An 8,565-nucleotide genomic window follows, 5' to 3' on the forward strand; every position below is an offset into this window, starting at 1 on the left:
TAAAGCTGATAAATATTCTATTGATCCACCCCTAAGACCTCTCCTAAACGCCTAGCCTTTAAAGCCCTATAAAACCCCTGAAAATGAAGGTCCCAGCTGCACTCTCCCTCCAGGGAGCATACCCGTGCCATCCCTTTCCCCATATTCTCACTCCACAGGCATGTGTCCCCTAGCCTCTCAGGAACTCCATGAGAATTGCAACCAAGAGAGCAATGGTCCTTGTTTCACTGTCTTACGTACGTTTTTGCTGTGGTCAAATTCTTGCTTGCTTTTCTACACTTTGTCTCTTAAAAATGTTTAGATTGATTTCAGAGAGGAAGGTAGAGGGAGAGATAGAAACATCAATGAAAGAGAGTCATTGATCAGCCGCCCCCAGCACACCCCTTACTGGGGGTTGAGCCCACAACCCAGGGCATGTGCCCTGACAATTGAAAGGTGACCTGGATAATGGGTCATCGATCAACCACTGAGATATAATGGCTGGGCTCCACTTGATTGAAATCTTTCCCTCAAGAAGACAAGAACCAAAGAAGATGAGAACCGAGGTCAAGTCTCATCTCCCTGGTAACAGTTAAACTTGCAAGTTCCTAATACCACAGCCATCTTGACTTATTTTCTGTATGAATTAGAAAATCAGACTAGTTTTTTTGTTTTTTTAATTGATTTTATAGAGGGAGGGAGAGAAATATCAGTTTGTTGTTTCATTTATTTATGCATTCCTTGGTCAATTGTTCCACTTATTTATGTACTCGTTGATTGATTCTTGTATGTGCCCTGACCAGGGATTGAACCCACAACATTGGTGAATCAGAATAATGCTCTAACCAACTAAGTTACCTGGCAAAGGCCAGACTAGTTTTTTTGTTTTCTGTGTGTTTTGTTTTTTTTAAAATATGTCTTTATTGATTTCAGAGAGAGAAAGGGAGAGAGATAGAAATATCAATGGTGAGGCAGTTATTAATTGGCTTCCTCCTGCATGCCCCCCACTGGGGATCGAGCCCTGAAACTGGGCATGTGCCCTGACCAGGAAGGAACCTTGATCTCTTGGATCATAGGTAGATGCTCAATCTCTGAGCCATGCTCTGCCGGGCTTAACTCTAATTTTTTTTTTTACTTTTATTAGTATTTATTTTATGTTGAATTTACTCCCGGGCCATAAGCTTTTGTTTCTTCAGTTTCTTCTGGGGTATGTTTTTCTTCTGTGCAACCTCCTCTTCTGGTTTAGGAACAATCTGCTCTTTTTCAGTAAGGATCATCTCAATGTGGCAGGGAGAACTCATGTTTGGGTTAATCCGCCCATGAGCTCTGTAAGTTCTACGTCGCATCTTGGGAGCTTTGTTCACCTGGATGTGTTCAATGACCAGAGAATCTACCTCTAAACCCTTAAGTTCAGCATTGCTCTCTGCATTTTTAAGCATGTGCAGCAAAAATCCAGCACTCTTTTTGGGCCACCGACCCTGTGTCCAGCCCCACTGTTTCGCCTGGGCACACCTACCAGCTCCACCATCGTAACGACGGAATGGCACACATTGCTTCTGTAAAGTGACATCCTTCAGATACTTGGTGGCTTTTCGAATATGCATACCCTTGATGGCCTGGGCAGTTTCACGAGTGTTCTTAAAGTGAACACGAAGATTTGAACCTCTTGACTTGCATGATTTTGTGGGGTTTTCTGGGTCAAGTGAATAGCGAACCATTTTCAGAGGTCACCTCTGGCCGCTTTCGGGAAGAGCAACTCTAATTTTTAAGATTAGGCCAATGAACTTCTGTATGCACCTCACCTAGATAAACCAATTGTTAATATTAGCCACATTTACTTTATTTTTTTAACTGAGATGTTTCAGATATTTAACCCTTCCTCCCGAAATACTTGCTTATCTCTTCTTAGAACATTCTCTTATATATATAACCACAGAAGGATCCATTTCAAGAAATTTATAAAGAAATTGTATACCTCTACCCGTTTATATTCAACCTTTCTGAAACACTATGTGTGACTCAGCAAAGACTGAGCTGAGTTTTGTGTGATACAATCTGAAAATGTTTGCTTTTCATGGGTGACTTTTATCTAATTTCATCATGTCAGCTGTCTGTGTATATATATACGCAGTTCTTCAGGAAGTCAGGAAGATTCACATTTTCTTCCAAGTGGTTACTTTTATAATTTAAACTTCATAATATCTTTACTTTCTCTAGTACTTATTATCCTAATGTGAATAATGATAATGATTTTTCCCTCTTCCCCTCACCCTTCAGTTTCCTCTGCCACTTAATGTGAATCAAATTGTCTTTTGGTGTTCAACTTTGTGGGACTAACCTGAAGTTTGAGTGTAATTGTCAGGTTTGAATGATATCTTTTATTCCCCAGCTATACATTAACACTACTGGTTCTTTTTTTTTTTTTAATATATCTTTATTGATTCCAGAGAGAGGAAAGGAGAGGGAGAGAGAGAAACATCAATGATGAGTCAAGCCCACAACCCGGGCATGTCCCCTGATCGGGAATCGAACCCCGATCGCCTGGATCCCAGGTCGATGCTTAACCGCTGAGCCACGCCCAGCGGGCACTACTGGTTCTGTAACTGTGCGAGTGCTTCTTAAAGAGTCTTCCCCCCTATAGTTAAATATATTGAACGCTCATTGCCATCTCTTGCTGTAGTTAATCAACCTCATCACCTCCCGGTGGGTGCGTTTGTTCCCTAGTGCTTTCTCCAGAAAGGGCTCAGTATTCCCGGAGTTCTTTCATGTCCAAAACTGCTCTTTTTTCTTGATCAACCGCTTGTCTCACTTCTTTTCCTCAAGGATATTGTAACTCCTGCTCTAATATTACGTTTAATATTAATGAGATCTGAAGCCAGCTTGCCTACACCCCCCTCGTCTGTGTTTTGCCTGACGGCTCAAAAGCAGCTTTATCTTTGAAGACCATCAGGTTGGCTGGAACAGCTCTTTATTCTGGCTGCTTGGAGCACGGAGTGTTATTTCGGTCTCTCATAGTCATTTTTCTTGAATGGTATCTTCAGAATTGTTCTGTTTCATTGTTTTTGCTTCCTTTGGTGTGTCTAATGTATACTTAGAATTGCTTTTGCTTGTCTTTATAGTTCTTATTCTCTAATCCTTTGTTTCCACTTAAATTTTCTTTGTTACTCTACTTCCTTCTATTTACTGACTTTTCTATAGTTTCTCCCTTGTCCTTCCCATTTTTGTCTTCTGTCTTCCTCTGAGTTTTGCAACTCACATTTCCTTAATTCCTGTGCTCTTGCTGTGTCTCCTCTTGGTTCCAGCATTTGATTTCTTTAGTTAGCGGTCCTTCATAGTTTTGCATAATTTTTTTGACTCTTTGGTGACACTTTTATTTTGTGTTCTCCATCCTTTCCTTACTTAAAAATCAGTTGGTATATTTTTGTTGTTGACACTATTACAGATGCCCCTCATTCCCCCCCCTTTCCCCCCTCACCCAGCCCCCCCCAGCCCTTCACTATATTATCGTCTGTGTCCATGGGCTATGCATATTTGCATATATGTTCTTTGGTTAATTTCTCCCAGTGCCCTCCAACCCCCTCCTCTCTGAGATCTGTCAGTCCGTTCCATGTATCCATGCCTCTGGTCCTATTTTGTGTGACAGTTTATTTTGTTTATTAGATTCCACATACATGTGAGATCATGTGATATTTGTCTTTCTCTGACTGGCTTATTTCACTTAGCATAATACTCTCCAGGGCCATCCATGCTGCCACAAAGGGTAAGAGTTGGTATTTTATTAAAGGGCAGTATTCGGCAGTGGTTAAGGATGTGGACACCTGAGCTCTGATTGAGTTTGATCCTGTAGGTTTTTTTAGGTAGGATCACAGCAGCTTCTGGTCTAGGGCTAATTATTCCCCACAGCTGAGACAAAGCCTTCCTGAGTGCTCTACCCATGTGTTATATGGTTTTTCATTCTGGCCAGTGGGAACAGGCACTATTCCTGGCCTTGTGTGAGCACTGTGTATGTTCTCTCTTACGCTTAGCTTAGCTACGGTGGTCCTTTCTCCAGCCCTTGGCAGATTCCTAACAAACTGGTCACACAGGGGGACCCTCTGCAGCTTTCCAGAGCTCTTCTCTCTGCATACCTTCCCCTGCTCTGGCATTCTGCCCTGCAAATTCTACCCAGCTTAGCCTCCCTGGACTCCCAGCAGAGTCTCCCATCTCAGAGAGGCTGCTGGGCGCTGCTGGGTTTCTCTTATCTGTGCTGTGGCTTGGAAACTGTTTAGATCATAGGCTAGGATAATTGTAAGGCTGCCCTTATTTGTTTCTATGTGTCAGGGATCACTGTCCTTCATTGCCTGATATCCAGTGTGTTGAACTGTGTTATTCTAGATATTTTGTACTGTTTTATTTTTCATTGTTTCAGGTAAGAGGATAAATCTGGTCCCAGTTACTCCATCTTGGCCAGAAGTCCTTGTGGTGTATCTGAATTTAGATGAGTCACATCTCAAGTGCTCAGTAGCCACATAGGGCTAATAGCTATCACATTAGACACTATAGGACTAGAGGGACTGAGAATCTAGAAGTTGAAAGCCATGAACTAATAATAAAATAATTCTTCAGTGTGACATGATTTTCTCTATCAGTTCTAAACAAGAGTAGTGGTAGATACTGTAGGTTGTAGCATTCATGTGTCCAGGGTGTGAGGTTTGCTAGGTAGGTGGAATGGAAAGGCCGATGATACTAGTAAAAGGTAAAAGTTTCAGATGTTCAACTCTGATCCAGACCAGTTAAGGAAATAAGGACATGAAAGTGATAAAGAACTAAAGGTGGCATGAGATTGAGGGCGACAGCTAAGGATCACTCAACGTGAATTTGGAGGTGGCTCAATTCCAGGGTTCAGATTCCTGAAGCATGTCATTTCTGTGTTCATCTATGCAGATATTTGAAGATAACAGCCATCTACATGGGAAGGATAGATCTATTTTCTCTCTGGCTAGTGAGAGCCTTAGAATCAACAAACATAATTTTTAAAAATACTGATGAGTAGCCTGGCAAGTGTGGCTCAGCAGTTGAGTATCGGCCTGTGATCCAGGAGATCAAGGTTTGCTTCCTGGGTAGGGCACACGCCCAGGTTGGGGGCTCCATCCCCAGTAGGAGTTGTGCAGGAGGCAGCTGATCAATGACCCATCACTGATGTTTCTATCTCCTCTCCATCTCCCTTCCTCTCTCTGAAATCGACATTTTTAAAAAAATACTGATGAGTAATACAAAAAAGAGGTGTCTCTGAACCAATTTAGCATCAAAGAAAAATCTTGCCAAAATGCTAATGCCCAATTTTCTAAATTTTCTCAGGAGCACATTGATGCAAAGAACTAATCTGCTCATTACCAATCTAGTAAGTGTGTTTTTTTGTTTTTTTTACTTTTTAAAAAATAAACTTCTTTAAATTGATTTTAGAGAGAGAGGAAAGGAGAGGGCGAAAGAGAGAGAAACTCGGACCGGGGATGGAACCCAAAACCTGGGTATGTGCCCTTGTAGGTGGCAGGAACGACGCTGGATGTTTATCCGGTGGGATCAGGCCCGACCTGGGTTCAGCAACCTTGGTACTTGGGTTCTGGCTAGGAAAGAATTCAGAGCCAAGGCTCAAACTGCAAGAGAACAGTTATTTGGTAAAATTACTGAGGTGGAAGAAGTAATTCCTAGAAGAAATGGGCTTAGGAAACAAGTTATAAAGGCGAAGGAAAGGGCCTTTGGAGCTTGGGACTGAGGAAGCTAATGGTACTGTTCCTGGTGGGGTGGGGGTGGGGGACCTAAAGGGGACACACTCAGGAGCCCTGCTGTCATTTTTTCATCACTCTGTCCTCTCTTTCCAACACCCCCCTCACCTCCCTGTCTTGGGAGTAGGCAGTTTGAGCTTTCTTGCTCAGGTGTCATAGCCATTTCTCAGGCTCCCTCTCTCCTGTTGACCCCTGATTTCCCATCACCAGTGGTCACCATGGCAGGAGAGAATATTTTAAAAGGCTAGAGGAAAAGAAAACATTCATGGTAGCTCCTGTCATGTGGTTGGATTTTTATTTTAATATTTATCTTTACTTTCTTCATTTTCTATTTTTCAAACTTTCCGCAATGAAATAAAATATATTTACTTTAAGAGGAATGCAGACTTCATGTTAAAAGAATTTGATTACACATTGATTTAAATAAGCTATCACTCCTAGGAAATACCCAGCCTAAGAGAGGACAAGTTTTTTGCTCCTGAGTAAAAGTATATTTAAAAACAATGGAGTGGCCTGGCCAGTGTGGCTCAGTGGTTGATCATCGACCTAGCATCTAGGAGATCAAGGTTCGATTCCCGGTCAGGACACATGCCCATGTTGTGGGCTCGATCCCCAGTGTGGGGTGTGCAGGAGGCAGCTGATCAATGACTCATCATTAATGTTTCTATCTCTCTCTCTCTTCCTCTCTCTGAAATCAATAAAGATATGTTGAAATAAAAGACATTTAAAAAATAAAAATTAATAAAAATTACAAAGTAAAAACAATGGAGTGTTCTTACCACAGTGAAAAATAAAAACAATGCAAACAAATGCAGCGCAGTCGATGTGACTGGGACAGGAGGAACTGACATCAGTGTCCATGAACTCACTAATTCATGTCACTGTAACAATTACTTCATCATCTTACGAATAAATCAACTTACACTTTTGTAATAATTCTGATGACTTAGACCACTGCAAAGGCTGCATTGAACCAAAGAGAATATGTACTAGTTGCCTACTTTGATGTTATGATTAAATAATATAGGTTAGAATCACAATACTGTGAATGTACTTAACAATACTGGACTGAATAATTAAAAATCATTAAGATGGTAAATATTTTTTAAAATCCTCACCTGAAGAATGTTTTTATTGTTTTTTAGAGGGAGAGAAAGGGTGAGAGAGAAATATTACTTGGCTGCCTCCTGCACATCCCCCACTGGGGATGGAGCCTGAAACCTGGGCAAGCGCCGTGCACCAGAATCGAACTGGTGGCCTCTCAGTGCATGGGATGACGCTCCGCCAACTGAGCCACACTGGCCAGGGCTTTTTTTTTTTTTTTTTTTTTTTTAAATTTTAAAAAGGAAATTAATGAGGTGACAACACAATAAATAAAACCAAAGAGTCAAAATTTGTTTTTTTAAAGGGATAAAATTGGTAAAATTCCAGAAAGGCTGTTAAATATATAAAAGATAAGGCACAAATTCTGATTTTAAGAATGAAAACACAGGGCATTCCTATTCATTTTACAATCTTAAAAAATATAAAAGAGAACTTCTCACCTGTTAGAATGACTATTATCAAAAGAACAAGAGATAACATTCTGGTGAGGATGTGGGAAAAGGGAACCCTCCTGCTCTGTTGGTGAGAATGTAAATTGGTATGACCACTACGGAAAATGGAAAACAGCATGGAAGTTCCTCAAGAAATTAAAACTAGAACTACCATGTGATCCAGGAATCCCACTTCTAGGTATATAACCGAAGGAAATATAATCACACTCCCCAAAAGATAGCTGCACTCCATGTTAATTGCAGCATTATCTGCAATAGCCAAGACATAAAAACAACCTAAGTCCATTGACAGATGACTGGATAAAGAAAATTATATATATATATAATGGATATTATTCAGCCATTAAAAAAAAGAAAATCCTGCCATTTGCCATTTGCAATAACACAGGTGGACCTTGAGACCATTATGTCAAGTAAAATATGTCAGAGAGAGAGAGACAAATGCTGTATTATCTCACTTATATGTAGACTCTAACAACAGAGAGCTCATAGAAACAGAGAACAATGGTGGTTGCCAGGGACTGGAGGGTAGAAGAAAAGGGGAGTTGCTGGTCCAAGGCTACAAACTTTCACTTATAAGGTGAATAAATTATGAAGATCTAATGTACAACATGGTGACTATAGTTAATACTGTATTGTATATTCAAAAGTTGGTAAGAGTGTAGAACTTAATTGTTCTCAATGTAACAACAAAATGGTAGTTATGTGAGGTGAAGGGTGTAACTCACCTTATTGTGGTAAACATTTTGCAATATATATATGTATCAAATCATCACATTGTATACCTTAAGCTGACATAATGTTATATGTCAATCATATCTCAATAAAGCTGAAAAAAGAATTTTATGTAAAACCTTACCCTGATAACTTTGAAAATATAAAAATGAAAAAATTCCTACAAAATCATAACATACCAATATGTCTGAAGAAGGAAAAAACCTGAAGTGTTGTATAGTATGTAAGAAGGTTTAAATGAGTGAAACTTTGTTTCAAAGGAAAAAAATAGTTTGGTGCATTATTACTATAATAGTAGCTGCCCTAGCCAGTTTGCTCAGTGGTTAGAGCGTCCGCCCTGGGACTGAAGGGTCCCAGGTTCAATTCTGGCCAAGGGCACGTACTTGGTTGCAGGCTCAATCCGGGGCCCTGGTCGGTGCTTGAGCAGGAGGCAACCAATCGATGTGTCTCTCTCACACTGATGTTTCTCTCTCTCTTCCACTCTCTCTAAAAAGCAGTGGAAAAAATATCCTCTAGTGAGGATTAAAGAAAAG

General features: G+C 40.5%; 1 pseudogene across 1 annotated transcript; it reads right to left on the minus strand.

Moving 5' to 3' along the window:
* Positions 1 to 1,112: 1,112 nt before the first annotated feature.
* On the minus strand, positions 1,113 to 1,729 carry LOC308553786 (large ribosomal subunit protein uL22 pseudogene; annotated as a pseudogene). The gene has a single exon. The product of its transcript is annotated as a large ribosomal subunit protein uL22 pseudogene (transcript).
* Between the last annotated feature and the right edge of the window lie 6,836 nt (positions 1,730 to 8,565).

This window comes from Miniopterus schreibersii, assembly GCF_964146895.1.
Source record: "Miniopterus schreibersii genome assembly, chromosome: 2".
Classification (NCBI taxonomy): domain Eukaryota; kingdom Metazoa; phylum Chordata; class Mammalia; order Chiroptera; family Miniopteridae; genus Miniopterus; species Miniopterus schreibersii.